The 18,124-nt window shown below is 33.6% G+C and overlaps 1 pseudogene; it reads left to right on the forward strand.

The window, feature by feature from the left end:
- Positions 1-3,662: 3,662 nt before the first annotated feature.
- Positions 3,663-10,528, forward strand: LOC146898577 (uncharacterized; annotated as a pseudogene).
- The last annotated feature ends 7,596 nt before the right edge of the window (positions 10,529-18,124 follow it).

Below are 18,124 nucleotides of genomic sequence, written 5' to 3' on the forward strand. Positions count from 1 at the left end.
GTTGTGTACATATAAAATTTGTTTGCATATTATTGGTCAGAATTTTGAGCTTGATTCTTGTGTTATCCATCTATATGGGTGATCATGCCCTATTTGGATAAACAACTTATTTACAGCTTGTAGCACAAACATGTATCAAGATAATCACTTATGTGTAAGTTTATTTAAGGTATTTCTATAGCAAAAGATAAACTAAAATTAAATTGTTTTTGTATATGCTATAAGTTGTTGTGATAAGGCAGATTTTTTCCATATCAAATAAACTCTGTCCCTATTTCTGAATTAATCCATCTCTTACTAAAAGTTAAATTAAAAACAAAATATTCCTCCGATTTGGCTCCTAAAACCTTTCTTTCACGAAAACATAGATTTAGAATCTCTCCAACATATTTCCCTCTTGGTGAAAATGAGGTAAAACAACTCCTCCATCACCAAACACTATAAAGGACCAACCCATTGTGTCTTCCAACAAAATTGAAAATTACTTTGTTCCTTATGAGTTTATTCTAGTCGGTTCTTTCCTCGCTCGATCCTCCGTCGTTCCTGCATTCCTCTTGGTTTCAGTGAGTTCTGTGCACATTTCTTCCTTGCACATCGTTCCTATGCTAGTCTCTTTTGTAGTCTACTCAATGTGCATTCCTCGCTTGTCTCCATGCACTTCTCATATCTTTTCATGATTAAGGGGATTTATTTAACAATTAAGTAGACAAGGGCGAGGCTGAGGGTGAGGTTGAGGTTGTTGATTTGCTACAATGGAAAGAAGGGTTGTAGCCACCACCCACCAGTTCTTTACATTTCTTCGGTTCTCGTGGTTGAGGTTAATTTCTTCAAAAATCTCATTTCCTAATAAATTAAAAGTCCATAAATACTTTCGATGTCCTTTAGAGTGTTTTTGTGCACATTTTGTTCATTTATAGTCATTTTCCACTAATGGTTTCCTTAGTGTGGCCAAGGTTAATAGTAAGATGAATTTTTTTTCTTTCTCTTTTTTAGTTGTCCAAACATCCATTTCTTTATGCATTTTTTGTTTTAGTAAAATTATTTAATGGATTAACATTTTTCTTTCATAATTAATCACCAACTTTCTTTTTGAATAGAAAAGAAACCCTAAGCCGAAGACAAAGAGTAAATAGATTTATTCTCTACTCTCATTTATTTACCCTTAAATATTGGTTTTATAGTTTCGATTGTTCATTTGTTTTTTTTTCTAGAGATTGGTTTGGCTTGACTATGATGAATGTAAGGTTTTATTTTAAATGTATTTGTTTGTGGCTTGAACTGGCTAGAACAACCCTTTATATGATAAATATTTTTGCTCGAAAGGTGCGCTGCAAGGTAAACATTTATATAATTAAAATTGTTTTTTTTTTTTTCATTATTTAACTATCTAAAATTTCCCTTAAACAAAATTACCTAAAAAAAAAACTATCTGACATTTATTTGGTCAAAAGACTGTAAAACTAATATTAGTTTTTTGACAAAGTAAAATTTATCTTGGTTAAAAAGTAGTGAAATGTAACTTGATTTATGTTGAATATATTTTCACAAAAATCAAATGACTATCAAATGAACATTTAAATTTTCACAAAAAAGTTAAAAAGCAATGATTGCTAGTTCAATGCAATGATAAGGAATTTGTTGGTTCCCGAAGGATAAGGACAAGGACAACTCGCATGAGAAATTACAAAAGGCACATGCAGGAAGGAATACTTGTACTGTTAAAAGACAATCTATTTGTCGTGTCTAGAGTCTTAATTCTAATCCAATTCAACGGCCATTTCAAGCTTCTAACCCTAGCAACCACACTTCACATCTCAAATTCATAGTATACCCTTCATCCATTCTCTATAAATGCATGATAGCTAACTCATATATAGTTAGAATTTTAAGATTATTTTGAGTGATTAATAAAAAAAAGCTCCTTCCTTTCTATCCTAGATTGTAATCCACCTTTGTAAACTCTAAACTTACTAATTGATTTATGCAATGGTGTTTTTATTTATTTCTTATTTCACTTCTATTTTTGCGTTTAAGCTCATCGCGTGCTAAACCACTTTTCTGGTTGAGACATGATGAGGTTATGAAATATGTTTGCATGAGTTTATTTAGTTACATACTTAAGCTTCTTTTAAACAAGTTGTAAAAACGCTTTCAGTTTGATAAATGGTTATCCATTTCAAATGATGTTTTGGGTTTTTCCCTTTTTAAATTTGTATCCCTGACTCTGATGACTATGATCCGGAAAAGCTTCGCGTAAAACTGGACCAAAAAGTCGAGGGACAACACTGCTTGACTGTTATTTTGAGGAAGTAAGCTATACTAGTTACCACGAGAAGTGAGTGAGGAGGTGGCCTCTGTAACACTCTCATCTTCAACCTTCAATATGAAGAGTCTTGCCGAGAACTAATTTGGGACTTATTTGGCTTCCAATTGCTGTAGAAATCATGAGGAAGTGGGTTAATTGAGGGTCAATTGAATGTATATCTCTTTGATCCTCGAGTTGCCAGGACACAAGTTGTATGACTTGATCAATCTCAAGCTCACTTTCGATTCATATCATTTTAAGAGGGTTAATTGGATGCACATCTCTTTAATCCTCGAGTTGTTATAACTAAGTTTTACAACTTGTTCGTTCTCAAACTCGCTTATATAACCAATCAAACTAATCATAATCAACTTTTCGCAATCCTTTTTAAAAAATAATAATAAAGTAGTCAATGTATCGAATCCACCTTTGATTCTGTCACTATGTAATTTTCAAACTCGGTGATTACTCCAAATCCTCCTTTGGTTTTTCACTGCAAAAATCTAAAAGTCAGGTGACTACTCTAAATCTTTTTTTTTGGTTTGCCCATCACAAAAATCTCCAAGTCGATGATTACCCTAAATCCTCTTTTAGTTTGATCATAGCAAACTTCAATCAAAATCATTTTCTAACATTAATTTTCATCAAACATTAATTTTCCCACATTCTAACATTAATTTTCATCAAATCAGCAACTTCTTTTTATCAAGCTAACTTTTACCAAACAAATCACAACAAAAATCATTTTCTTTAAAACAAACCAACACACAAACATTTTCTATCCCAGAACTACATATCTTTGAATTCTCCATCGCACCAGTAGATACGTAGGAGCAAGATCAAAATCTTGTCAAGCACAATAATAAAAAACCTTTTTTTCCCTCTATATTTAAACATTGCATTTTCATTAAAAACTTAATTTTAATAAGGAGAAATAAATATTTTAGAAGTTAACAAATCTTGCACAATAACAAGAGTTAACCGTTTTTTAACAGAGGTCGTAGGGGTGCTAATATGCATAATCGACTCCCGAACCTAAAATCTGGTTTCAAAGACCTTATTTTTTTGTTTTGAAGATTTTTCCGACATTTTCCCTATTTTAATAAACTTTGGCATTGACTTCATTGTTTTTTTAGAAACCCGCGAGTTTTTAGGCCGCCTCACCTTTTTAAGAGGTGCTTTTCATTCTGATCACTCTTTCAGAAGGATAGTTTCATCAGCAAGACAACGTTAATCCGTTTGGGTTGCAGAAAGCGTCGTTTCAGATGATGATGATACCGAAGAGCACTTCATTACTCTATTCAACATATGTTCATAGAGATGGTCATCGCAACATAATGGGACATGCATGATCTAAATGTATGAGTTTGCTATTGCAATTTCTGATAACAAGTTTGTCCAGATTAGCCGAACGCAACTAAGTAATATCCATTAAGGAACCGTCATGTCTCGTTTTCTAACCATTCTGTTTAGATTCACTGCAACCTCAAGTGGTATTCATGAGGGAACATATTAAAAACATTCTTGTTATAGGATGCTGATTCGCGGTTTGAAAATCCTTCAATGTAACTAATCATCTCCGATTTAAAAAAATAGGTGTCCCGACTCTTAGAATATGTTCACCATCAAACTTCCTTCTTGTATTGGTGAACTCATTCATACACTCTATCTCGACATTTTCGATAGCACATGTATTCAAAGTATCCCAAACTCTTTCACCAAACTGTACTAACTTTTGAGATTTATAAAATGGAAGGAAAAGACATGAAAGTTCACTAAAATGAAACATTTATAGTTTATGTGGTGTCCTTTATCCACTTGCATACATCCATCCATTGAGTAAAAAGTCTCCAAATTGTACAGTTTTATCAAAGAGTATGGGAGACTTTGAATACAAATGCTATCGAAAATGTCGAGATAACGCGTATAACTGAGCTCACCAATACAAGTTTTTTGAATGTGGATATGATCAGTTTTGTTGCAGGTTCTTCAATAACCGGATCAGGTATGATCACGCAGTAACAAGAATGTCTTATGTTTGTCCACCTCAAGAAGACCACTTAGAGCTTACCATGCATCTGAACAGATCAGTTCGACAAATGAAATATGACAAGTTACTTAATCGATATTATTTGATTGTCCTTGTTTCTTTCAGCTGATCTGGACATACTTGTTATTATGGATTGCATTATCAAAATCATGCATCAAATCGTGTATTCTCAATCCAAATATGTTGTCATGGCCATCTCTATGAACATCTTGGAAGAAGGATATGTGGAGTATAGTTAGTCTTCAACATCACCATCTGAAATGAAGACTCCAACAATCCAAAGTCGAATTAAAGCTGTCTCGTTGATGAAGCTATACTTTTGAAAGAGTGAGAAGAACGTAAAACACCTTTTAAAAAGGTAAGAAAGATGATCATAGCTCAACTTTATTAATTGAAATATGACATCTTGATCATTTTTTTATCCTGCAAAGATCCATACGCGTCATAGCCTCCCAATCTTCATCTTTATCTATGCTTCGCATTAAAGCACCGACTAATCTAATGACAAGTGGGTTACGAACACACTTATCAGTAGGGAAGATGCTTTTGTAAGACGTACCAGAGGAGGAGTTTTCTACCGTTGACTTTGACTAAGTTTGGAAATGCTGAACACAATGATGAGGTTGTCCTTATTTGATATGATAGAGTTAATGCTTTTATAATTGGTGAGTGCTCTAATCTGTTGTGCCCAACTCGATTTCATATCGAGAGAGGAAAGAAACAAACTATTGGCACCTTGAAGGAGCACAAGGATGATGAATATCTTGAGTACACGCTGTGAGTTTCTGCCTTCATTCTTACACTTTATTCCAAATCATTATGATCAAGTTTTTTTATTTTTTATATTGTTTTATTACTCTTTTGGTTATGTTATCAGAAGATTGTTTGTTCAACTTTTGTGGCATTTAAACAAAAATGTTCTAGCATTTGCTTGCTTGTTTAGTTTGTCTGTTGTAGAGCATTAGAATTTGGTGGTGTGAAATGACATGTTTGCCTTGTAGAAATTTTGTTCCTTGTTAATTTACCTAATGTTTTGCATGTTGATGAGCTCAAACTATTTTCCTTTTGCTGTCTGAAGTTTTGAATCAATAACAGAGCAAAAAACTAATAATTGGAAGCTTAATCAGGATTCCAATGCGTATCTTATCATGTTGAACTTTGTTCTTTATTGAGATGGATTGGGAGGTGGTGGTTAACATTCTTAACGTGAAGCTTATCAGTGTGCTGAGCTTTAGCTAATTTTGGTTGTTTGTTTGACCCGAATTTGGGATGTTAGTTCTTCGACAGGGTTAACATGTTAAGCCTGTCTATGGTGGTGAAAATGAGGCATTCTGATTAAAGTATTAAAACCAATATATGATACATTAGCCAGGGTGTGCTTCTGATTTTTTTGAATTTGTTTTTGACCATTCTGATTTTTATGATTTGAAGAATTGTTTCAGTGTACTTTCAACACTGGATTGCGTTCTATTTACTCTATTGGACTTTTTTTCGTATGGACGGACCTGATGAGGTGTAAAGCATGATGGAGAAACTATGATGACTTACCCAAATGTTCATAATCAGAGTAGGAACCTTGTAACTTAAATTGTGTAAATCTATCGTTAATTCCTAGCTATTATTGTTTACCTAATAAACACATGTTAAATATGCTGTTTAACATAATCTATACTTTCTCTATCAACATATATGAATTTTTCTTGGAAAACTGGTTGTGTTTCAGGTCTCCTCTGGTAAAGGCAATGAATATGGACAGTTATGGAACATAATAATTACCGGCTTAAGGGAGGAGGATATAATGGGCAGCAGGTAGTACAATGATGGAATATTTCTCAATACTGTAATTCTCTGTCCATGGTGAAAATTAAAAATTTCAATATTGAGATTTTTTTGATAATAAGTCACTGCAACCAAATATTTAGGGAAATGTACCTTGTGCTTGTACCATGATGGAATGATCGTTCATTGAACCTCATCCAATGGTCTCCTTTCTTACTTGCTAGTAAGGTACATTTATTTATGTCCAATTGTTCTGGGAGTTAGTTGACAATTAAGTTGTGTTCTGGTTAATTCAGTTATAACTTTGCATTTATCGCATAGATCTTGATAGCAGTGTCTAGTCTATGGTAAACAGATTTTAAGGTAGTAGTACATGAAATATGTTTCTCTTATTCTTTGATTCTTATTGAAATATTATTACTTTTGTTTCTTGAGGAGTGCGAGAAAATGTAAATTCTTGTTAACTGCAATATACATCCAGAAATAAGTTTGACAAAGATTGATATATTGACATTTTCACATAACGGTTTCATGAATGAAGAGTTATACAAAATATTTTTTAAAGAGTTGATGAGCACATAAAAAGAGTAAAAGCACTGTTTTTATATGTCTAACTGTAGGATGCACTGCCATGCAAAAGATTACCTTACGATAATTCTTTAAGTTAAAATTTCATTAGAAGACCAAAGTAGGCACAAACAGAACCGTAACAATATCTTGGCCTGTATGTCTTATCAAGCACAACAGCTGAAACCAACCACGGTAGAAATGGGTAAGACTCATATTTTCTTTTACATTTTCTAATCTGTCCCCATTTTGGAGTCTAAGTTATACTATGGAAGTAGTAAGTTTAGTGGGATCCATATGCTAATTATCAACAACTTATGTCCATTCTCCTCTTATGATGTACTTTATTCCTCTCATACTATAATGATGTAGTATACTTTTGCTCAGATCATGATTTACTTCTGATGCATGGAAATAATTCCTTCAATGTTTTGATTATAAGAACTAAGAAACTCAGGAAGGTCAGAAGAAGAAATCCTTTTTCAGGAATTGTATAGGGCCTAGGTATTGACGTAAACTAGTACAAGCAATCTGGTGATCCTAGGGCCGAAGATATTTTGAATCCAATGATTCAGTAAGTCTCAAATCAACTTGTTATTGCTTAAGCAAGAATGTCCTGTTACTTTTTGCACTAATGTTATAATTCCAAGTGCTAATCACTTCAAGTTGCTTATATTGATAAGGTTGAAGAACGTAGCAAAGATTCATCCTGAAAAATACAAGGTTTATTATTCAGTACTTTCCAAAGTTGCTTCACCGACGGAATCAATTGATTTATCTCCAGCAGTTCAAAATTTAGACCAGGTATTATTCCATAAACCATTTCTGAAATTATGATAACTGAAATAAAAAAAAATAGTATTAGACCATAAGAATTTGGTGGTGTGCAGTTTAAAATAAATGATTTCACATATTGGTAAGTTTAAACCATTTTCCTTTTGCTGTCTGAAGTTTCCATTTTCCATTTGCACAATCAAGATTCCAATGCTTATCTTATCATGTTGAACTTTGTTCTCTGTGTAATGATGTCATATTTTCCTTTTAGAAAACTTATCCTTGTTAAATTGCCTAAGGTACAAATTATCATAAGTTTGAACCATTTTCCTTTTGTTGCCCTAAATTTAGATTCATTCCATAGCATACTAGCAAACTGATAAGTTTATAGTTAAGAAGTCATGTGAACAAATGGGTTTTCAATACTTATGTTTTCATGTTGAATTTTTGCTGTTTATGAAGGTACTGGTGCTCATTCGGATCAGAAGATTACGGGGGAGGATGGAGAGATACTACCTAATCGGAGATATAGACTTGATACTCGTAATCGTTCTGCTAGATTCAATCAATGCGTGGTTGTACCTGTCATTTTGTTGTCAAACTTATGCTTGTCCATCACTTGCGCTTATTGTATACAAAGAGAGGAGTCATGTTAACATGTCTAGTTTTATCTACCATGGACCACTTGCCATTGGTCCAGGTGCCAAGAAAATTCCGTATATATGTAATGAAATTCAGCAGCAAACAATGTCCATGATATATCTCAGCATCCCAGAAGAGAATATCTTCGAGAAACACATTGAAGGAATTGAGCGATATATATTGTGGTTCAAATGCAGAAGTCAATTGCCTTGATTCTCAGTATGTTCACAAGCTAGGCATGATTATCAAAAGGTCTACTCATTATCTGGATCTGGATGATCAAGGTAGAATCCGCATGTGGGTCGAACACAATAGTGAATCTGTTTTTTTTCATTAGGATATTTCAGAGTGAGATCCTTTCATCTTATAGATCCAAACAGAATGGCAGCTACAGAAAATGGTTTGGTAATCGTGGTGTTGTTGCAGCAGACTCATCCGTTGGTGTAAAGAGATTCGAAGTAATCCTTTGCAGCTGATTCATGATTATCCTTTAGTTATCTTGTTCACATTGCAGTGTATTTTCATCCAACCTAACTTAGTTCTCTTTTCATGTTGGCAGTATCCCTTGTTCATACTTGTTGTTTTTGATTCAAGACAACACACAGGTTTGCAAGGGTTGATGTGTCTAAGTGGCTGAAAGTTTTAACTGTTCAAGCTCGTAGTGTTATGTCTGGGTGGAAAGTCAGTGGATTTTTAATTGATGATGCTGCAGCTGATATTGATCTTTTGAGACAGATTTTTGTTAGGAATTACAATAATATCGAGGTTCAGCGGGAGATTTTTAAGCGTCTATGGACAATAGTATACAGCATTTGGGGAGGCACTAATACTTCACTTGCCATGAACAATTTATACTGGATTGGAATGTTTCAGAGTCTCCTGAGTGCCCATGATTGGTTAGATCTTTCTCCTTGTTTTTTCTCTTGCATACACATAAAATATACTTGTTTGGATGAAGGCATATTAGCATACATATCCGGATATAGCACAGTAGGGGATGTATCGTACTTTCGGGATCGGATACATCTCGAATACCAATACTCCTAAGGAACGCTCGGATAAGTATCCTAGAAGTACCAGAACTATATTTTATTTTATAAAAAGTATTTTACCTGATAAATATGAGATACATCCTGATATGATACAAACACAATACTGCAGGATATGACTTCATTGGGGGTGATACACAGGTGATACGGACGAGTACACATCATGTTTTTAGAAGTTAAAAAACTATCATCTTTTACAATTTATTTAGACAGATAAAAATAAAACTTAAGATATATCTTTTAAACTAGTTTTGATTACAAGTATTATTTTTTGTAAATTCTGATCATTATAGGTGTATATTAATGTAGAATGATTCTTTCAAAAATAAAAATAAAAATTAATGTAGAATGATCACTGTCTCTTTCTTAAAAGTATTCTACATTTATATACTTTTTTTTTTTGAATAATTTTTTTTGATAATGTATGTATCTTAAGCTTTATAATATTTGAATTTTAAAAATTTCTCGTATCCGTATCATATTGCAGCCGTGCCAGGACTACATATCCAGGCTTCACAATATATTACAGCTAAAATGTTTTCTTCATTTTGCTTCAAATGTTTCGCTTGTAGTTAATTAGTCGTTGATTATGTTTGCTTGTGGTGTCCTTACCCTTCCTTTCCTCTGTTGTGCAGAAATGTGTCTTTCGATAATGAGAAATTTTCCACAGGCAAGCCAGGAAGCCTCTGGAGCATTAGAAGCTTACCATGTTAAACTGAAAGCCAAACTTTTTGATGATTCACACCTCGAAGCGCTGCAAAGAGTAGATTGGTTAGTCCACAAGCTAACAACTGAGTTGCATTCAAGCTACTGGCTTGATCGTTTCGCTAAGTGATTCTTTCCAGAATGTGAAGGAGTGATATATTGCTTCTACGCCACGGCATCGAGCACTTCAAATTCCCAACTCTGCTGTCACCTTGGACGATTAAGACCGCCTCTTTGCCAAAGCTGCGAGCAAGAAAGACAACAGCTTACGCAGATAGGAATCCGGGATCTGAATTTGCATTCTGTAATTGTTCTTGGTCATTGCAAGGTAACCTTTGCAAGCATGTCATCAAAGGAAACATGATTTGTGAAAATCTTCAAGGTTATCAACCGTCATTGTCTTTTCATTCGTTTGAAGAGGATTTGATGGACCTATGGAGAAAGCCAGTGGACGATTCATTTGTGCTGGACGTGTCATTGGCTTGGACCCACCAAATGCTAGATCATATTGAAAGAGTTAGCATACATCCTATCACCATCAAACAAAGTTATTGCTACGATTATGTGCATGGTTCGTCGTTGGCGATAGAAGCAATTCCGTCCGTATGAAGTCAGAGACAGAGTAGTGGTCGGTTTTACTTATTAGTTTGAAGTCATATGATAGCTTAAATATTCATTTATTGAATCATTTTATATTGTACTATCTCCATTGTTCTAATTTGAAGTCCTTTCAAGTGTTTAGTTTACTGAGAGAGATAGATCTTTCCATGGACCATTTTTTGTTTTGTTGTTTAGCTTGGATGTTTTTGTTCTTGAGTTTATTTGTTATATACTTATAAAAATTATTGGCATATTATTGGTCAGAATTTTGAGCTTAATTCATGTGTTAGTTATGTGCGTGATCCTTAGTGAACAACATTTGACTAACATGGCTGATCCTTGCTGTACTTGCACAAAGATACTTTTTTTTTTTTGACGGATGCACAAAGATACTTTTATTAACATATTCATTGATACAACTAATTATTTTATTAACACTAAAATATATATTATCGTAAATATTTTTTTATAATTATGTTAAACTAAAACTGAATTTTATTTATTGAAATGGATTTGGGGAGTGGGGGGGAATCAACTTAAAATGTTAGAAAGGGTAATGATTGCGTTGACCATGGCCACAATTGGGAAGGACTAAAAGTGGTACTCGAATTTTTTTCCCCTTATAATAAAGTGATCACATGGCATTTTGTATGGTATTGGAAGACATGTCTTTTTGATCATGTGTTTGTTATGAAAAACACTTACAACTTATTGTGTAATTTTTTAGTAGTGAGGATAATTAAAAACATGAACTATTTTATAAGAATTAGAAGATTCAATATGATTTCTTCACTTTTTTATTTTTTGAGTGAATATGGTTCCTCACAAAAGGTATGTTGTCCAAATTAATTAGTTTCAAACAAAAAAAGATAGTCATTTTTTGTAGCTTAGTACAACATAAACCAGACCATGTTAGTATCCACTCCTAATTTCATTATCAATCGTTTAAAGGGGCACATATTCCCTTCTTAATGTTTGTAACTTCACCTTTTTCAACTATTCATATCCATCAAACACTTTCTCTTTGTATCCCTTGCCTCCCTTGCACCTTCACAATGCATATTTATCTTCTCAAAGATATCAAAACCAACACGTTGATGATGTATAAGGAACAATGCTTTTCCCACTTTTTTCTTCGTGTTTTAATGCGCGGTGGTATGCGCATTAGTAACGCCTTTTTCAAGCACACGAATATCATCTCCAACTATATCAAGCACATCTTGATATTGAAAGATCACTTTCATATTTATAATCCAGTTATCGTAGTTTTTCGCGATAAGAAACAGTAAATGCGCCGAAACCTCCATTATTTTAACTTGAAGACGCAATCTTTCACATATTGCACACACTTTTGCTTCGAGGATTGATCAATCGAACAAGGGTCTCGTCGCCAATTTGATAGAACTCTTTAGTAATTTTTAAGAAAATGTTGTTTTAGGGATTGTAGAGAATTGAGAGAATGAGTGATAAAATCATAATTTTCTTTATTAATTATGATCACTACTATTTACATTGTGAACATTTGCTACTTATACAAAGAATTAAATACTAACCTGTCAAACTAATAAATACTAACCTGTCAAACTAACTCATTACTTGGTATACAAAAATAAGATATCTAAATCCACATCAGGCACGTCCCAACACAAGGAATTTGGTGGTATTTCATGCTGATAATTATAGGTTACTAGCAAAACAAAAGACAATCTAGCAAAGAAGAGAGCTATTCCGAGAGACATGAACTTATGTATTATGTGGGGGGTTGAAAGTAGTGTACATTTATTTTTAGTAATAAAGTTGGTGGCGATATACTATTAGATAGAATACAGAGACACAAGGGCTATAGTAAGGGAAGATATCTTTGAAAGACCCACCAGAACACCATGGTGAGCCTTTATTTGTTATGATAGAGTTTATGGATTTATAACTGGTGAGTGCTCCAATGTGTTTTGCCCGACTCAGTTTCATTTCGAGAGAAGAAGGAAACAAACTATTTGCACCTTGAAGGAGTACAAGGATGATGAATATCTTGAGTACATGCTGTGAGTTTCTACCTTGCTTCCTACACTTTATAAAAAATTAGTATGATCATGTTTATTGTTTTTGTAATATATTTTTCACTCTTTTAGTATGTGATCAAAAGATTGTTTAACATTTGTGACATTTTAAAAAAATATATTCTAAAATTCTCTTGCTCGTTTAGTTTATCTATGGAAGAGCATTAGAATTTGGTCGTGTAAAATGCTTTCATGTTTCCCTTGCAGAAATTTCGATCCTTGTTAAGTAATGTAATGTTTCACATGTTGGTAAGTTTGAACCATTTTCCTTTTGCTGTCTGAAGTTTCTATTTTCCATGTGCACAATCAGGATTTCAATGCTTATCTTGTCATGTTTGAAACAACCAATATTATTGCAAAAAGCCAAGCATACCAGCATACAAACCCCAGTATGAATGCAATACAGGGCACCCAAACAAAAACCAACCGAACCACCGCTAACAGAACCTCAAAACAGGATAAAAACAACAAAAAACCACCGCTCACAAAAACAGATACGGCTGAGATAAGCATTCCCGTGGGTTCCAACATCACTTGTAATACAAACACAAAGCAAGCAATTTTCAACCGACTCATACTCCAAAACGAAGCTAACATCTTGATCCTCTCCACTACTTCATCCATCTCGAAAGTGCCATTATTGAAAATAATCTCATTCTGCCTCTTCCAAATTGCCCAAATCGTCGCGCTCCATATCAACTAGAACCCAAGTCTTAGTTTCCCTGATTTTGCTTCATTCCCCCAACACTCAAAGTGAACAAAAAGGTTTGGAGGGGTTATAAAATTAACTTGGAGCCAACTCATCACCCGAAGTCAAACTTTAGATACTACATCACAATGAAGAAAAAGCTGTACCGCCGTTTCCTCCACCTTTCCGCAAAATACACATTTTTTGGATGCTTCCCCATCCAAAACTCGTCGAATGGCTAGATTAACCCTTGTTGTTATCCTTGTTAAATTCCCTAAGGTTACAAATATCATAAGTTTGAACCATCTTCCTTTTGTTGCCCTGAATATAGATTGCATAGCATAATAACAAACTAATAGGTTGATAGTTAAGTACTTATTTGAACGACTAGGATTCCAATAATTATGTTTTGATGTTGATTTTTGGTCTATATGAAGGCATTTTTTGTCCAAAGTTTATGTGGTGGGTGGAGAGATACTACCTAGTCAGATATATCGACTTAATACTCGTAATCGTTCTGCTAGACCTCAATCTATGCAGGGGACCTGTCATTTTGTTGTCAATCGTCTTTATGCATTGAGAGGAGTCATGTCAACACGTCTGGTTTTATCTGCCACGGACCACTTGATAGAGATGCCAATGTGCCAACAAAATTCACCAGAAGACAACATCCATGATATATCTTGGCGAAACACATTGAAGGAATTGAGCGATATGTTGAGAAAATATTCATAAATTCCTATTTTAGTTTTAAAGATGAAAAAATATATTTAGATTTTACTTTATAAATGAATTCTGATATTATTGTATTTAACATCTTTGTATGAGTATTTTTAGTTGCAGGAACTTAAACTCAAAAGGATTGATATAACTAAGTTCCTTAAAAATTATTTGAGCACCTCATACAATGATCAAAGCAAGAAATATTTGGTTAAGATTGAATTGGATGAAATTAGACATGCCCAAAATTGAGCAGCACGTTGGCATACACAAGCTCAATACAACAACTGGTTTTGAATATTGGTTTTGAATATTGGTATATTATGTCTCCTAAACCACTCTCTATCCAATCAAATGACATATTGCAAAGTACAAACAAAATACTTCTTTTTGGTGAAAAGGGACAAAGCAAAAGGTTGATAGCTTGCAAGATGGATATTTATCTTTTAAGCCACAAGAATTGTTACACGTGGACATTGATGAATTACAATGAGCTGTGATGCTCATAACACTACACACGTGAGAACACAAAAGGCATGAGCTGTAATCCTGCAATCTTATACGCTCCTCACGTGGGAAGAAAGAGCAAGCAAAATTCTTTGAGCAATTGTGCCTATAAATACACATGCTGGGTGCAAGAACAAACCACCGAATTTTTGAGAAAGCAAAGCAATATACACACAAGCAAAAATACACAAAGCTCTCTCTTTTTATTTCCAGTGAACTAGAAATTGCTCTTTTGTTCTTGAGCTATTTTTAGTAAAGCACTACTCAATTTTATTTGATATTTGGTCCAAGTAAGAATTTATTTCTTATTGGGTTGTAAAGCTTGTAGGTAACAAGTGTGTAAAAAAAACAAGGGTTAAATCACTCGTTTGTAGGGATAGATCAGGTAGATCTAGCAAGGGTGATTTGTACTCGTTTGTTGTTTGGTTGTAAAAGCAAAGGTAGATTTACTCGGTTGCAGGAAAGATCAGTCGGATCTAGCAAAGAGTAAAAGTTACTCATTTGTGTAAAAAGAAGATAAAAGAGGAGTTGTGGTTAACGTTACTTAACACAACTACCTAGTGGATAATCTCACAGGATTGTGGGGACTGGACTAACCCATATTGGGTGAACCAGGATACTTCTTGTGTGTGATTTTCTTTTCCCTATCTCTTTTATTTTTGTCTCACACACTTCACAATATTATTCTTTTTATTAATTAACATACTAACCTAATCCAAGTATATATATACTTGAGAAATTTTTATCAGGCATATTTTAAACAGGTCACAATTCAAACCCCCCTTTCTTGTGAAAATAGTTTACTTCAATTGGTACCAGAGCTCTGCCTCTAAAAAGCCTACGCACCCAACGGTGCAGGAGGAAAAAGATTCAGAAGAAAAGTCTCAACACAACCTAAACACCCAACGGTGTAGAAGGAAGAAAATTCAAAACCGAAACACCCAACGGTGTAGAAGATCCAAGAAAAGGAAATATGTCTAAAATAAAATTTATGTCCGAAGGAGGCTCCTCAAATAGACCACCGCTCTTTGAAGGAGCAGACTACTATTACTGGAAAGGAAAAATGGAACTATTTTTACAATCACAAGATAATCACATGTGGACCATAGTTGAAAATGGAGACTATATTCCATATGATGAAGATCTAAATATAAAGAGTAAAGAAGACTGGTCAGAGGAGGAAGGTAAGCGCATGTTATTAAACTTTAAAGCTAAATTATTTCTAACCATGGCTTTGAGCAGGGAAGAATACGATAGAGTACAAGAATGCAAAAATGCCAAACAAATTTGGGATACACTAAAAATACATCATGAAGGCACCAGTCATGTAAAAGAAACAAGAATTGACATTGGTGTTCGTAAATTTGAACTATTCGAAATGAAAGAAACCGAAACCATAGATGAAATGTATGGAAGGTTTACTATCATTATGAATGAGTTACGTTCTCTTGAAAAGGACTTTACAGTCCATGAAAGAGTAAGAAAAATTCTAAGATGTCTCCCAAAATCTTGGAGACATATTGTAACAGCTATAACAGAAGCAAAAGATCTGAAAAAACTCAGATTAGAAGATCTTATAGGATCTCTAAAAGCACATGAAGTTCTTTTGCAAGAGGACAAGTCCTCAAACAAAAGTAAAATGATTGCTTTCAAAACAAATCAAGAATCACAAAATCAAGAACTAGAAATGGATTTTGACAATCAACAACAAGAACCCGATGACGAAGATCATCAAGATCAAATCATTCTTCTCACCAGAAAACTTCAAAGAATGATTCACAGAAGAGATCAAAACAAAAGAAACTTTTCAGCAAGGAAAGAAAACACAAAGACTGAAGTTGACAAAAGTCAGGTTACCTGTTACGGTTGCTACAAACTTGGACACTACAAAAATGAATGTCCATTAAACAAAACAAAATCAAACAACTTCAAATCAAATCAAAGATCCTTCTTAACTACATGGGATGAACCGGAAGAATCAACAAATGAAGATGAACAAGCAGATCTTTGCTTAATGGCAAAATCAGACAATGAAGAGGTAAATCCTGATCCTTGCTCATCATGTGAAAAAACCGAATATTTGTTTGATAATCTTTTTTATAACTCTCAAATCTTAGAACAAACATGTGCAGAATTGAGAAGTGAAAATCTTAAACTACAAAGGGAAAAAGAAATGTTGGAAAAAGAGAACAAAAATCTGATTGAAAATATTCAAAATTCTCAATCAAAAGAAGTCTCTGAAAATAAAAATGACTCTCAAAAGGAAAACATTATTTTAAAAGAAAATGTTTTACAATTAAAAAATGATATTTCAAATTTTGTTAAATCAACTGAAACATTTCAAAAAATCATGGGATCTCAAGTAAGTGTCTTTGATAAAGCAGGATTAGGTTTCAGAACTAATCATAAACAAAAACTTTATAAGAATTTTTTTATTCCTGAAAGAAATGAGAAAACTTGTGAAAAATACAAATGTACATTTTGTAAAAAATATGGACATTTAGAACCTTTCTGCTTTAGGAAAAAGAAGAATCAAACCTTTCAAAAACCAAGGGTTAATCACAAAACAAGTTCCATTAAGTTTCATAAAAAGAAATTTTCTGAGTATAACACTAACCATCAAGGACCCAAAAAGATATGGGTACCTAAGGCACTACTAACTTCTACTGCAGGAATGTCTCATAACAGTCAAGAAAAAGCCCTGGTACTTGGACAGTGGATGCTCAAGACATATGACTGGAGATAGACAAAGCTTCCTCTCCTTCATCAAAAAGGAAGGAGGATTCGTTACCTTTGGTAATAATGAGCAATCTCAAATCAAAGGTACAGGTGTTATTGGTAAGAAAGATTCTGCAAAAATTGAAAATGTTCAGTTTGTGGAAGGATTAAAACATAATTTAATTAGCATCAGTCAATTGTGTGATAGTGGATATGAAATATTATTCAAACTACACACATGCGAAGTAAGACAAAAATCTTCAGGAAAAATTCTATTTACGGGATCAAGGTTTAAAAATGTTTACGTTCTATACATAGATGAACTCCCTGTCGAATCCTGTTTTATATCTCTTGAAAAAGACAAATGGATTTGGCATAAAAGGGCTGGCCATGTAAGTATGGAAACAATTTCTAAAATATCAAAACTTGATCTAGTAAGTGGACTTCCTAAGATCAACTTTGAAAAGGACAAAATATGTGAAGCATGTGTCAAAGGAAAACAAGTCAAAAGTAGTTTTCATTCAAAAGATTTTATTTCAACACAAAGACCTCTTGAACTTCTTCACATAGATTTATTTGGTCCAATCTCAATAGAAAGTCTTGGTGGAAAAAAATATGGCTTTGTAATCGTTGACGATTATTCCAGATTCACTTGGGTTTTATTTTTAAAACACAAAAATGATTCTTTTGAAGCATTTCAAACTTTTTGCAAAAAGGTTCAAAATGAGAAAGAAGCCAACATCATTTCTGTAAGAAGTGATCATGGGGGAGAATTTGAGAACTCATCCTTTGAACAATTCTTCAATGATAGTGGAATATCTCATAATTTTTCTTGTCCTAGAACACCTCAACAAAATGGTGTTGTAGAAAGAAAAAATAGAACTTTGCAAGAAATGGCAAGAACTATTTTAAATGAATCAAATGTTGAGAAATATTTGTGGGCTGAAGCCATAAATACATCTT

This window comes from Medicago sativa, chromosome 8 (assembly GCF_051527215.1).
Source record: "Medicago sativa cultivar Bolivia chromosome 8, Bolivia_mono, whole genome shotgun sequence".
NCBI lineage: Eukaryota > Viridiplantae > Streptophyta > Magnoliopsida > Fabales > Fabaceae > Medicago > Medicago sativa.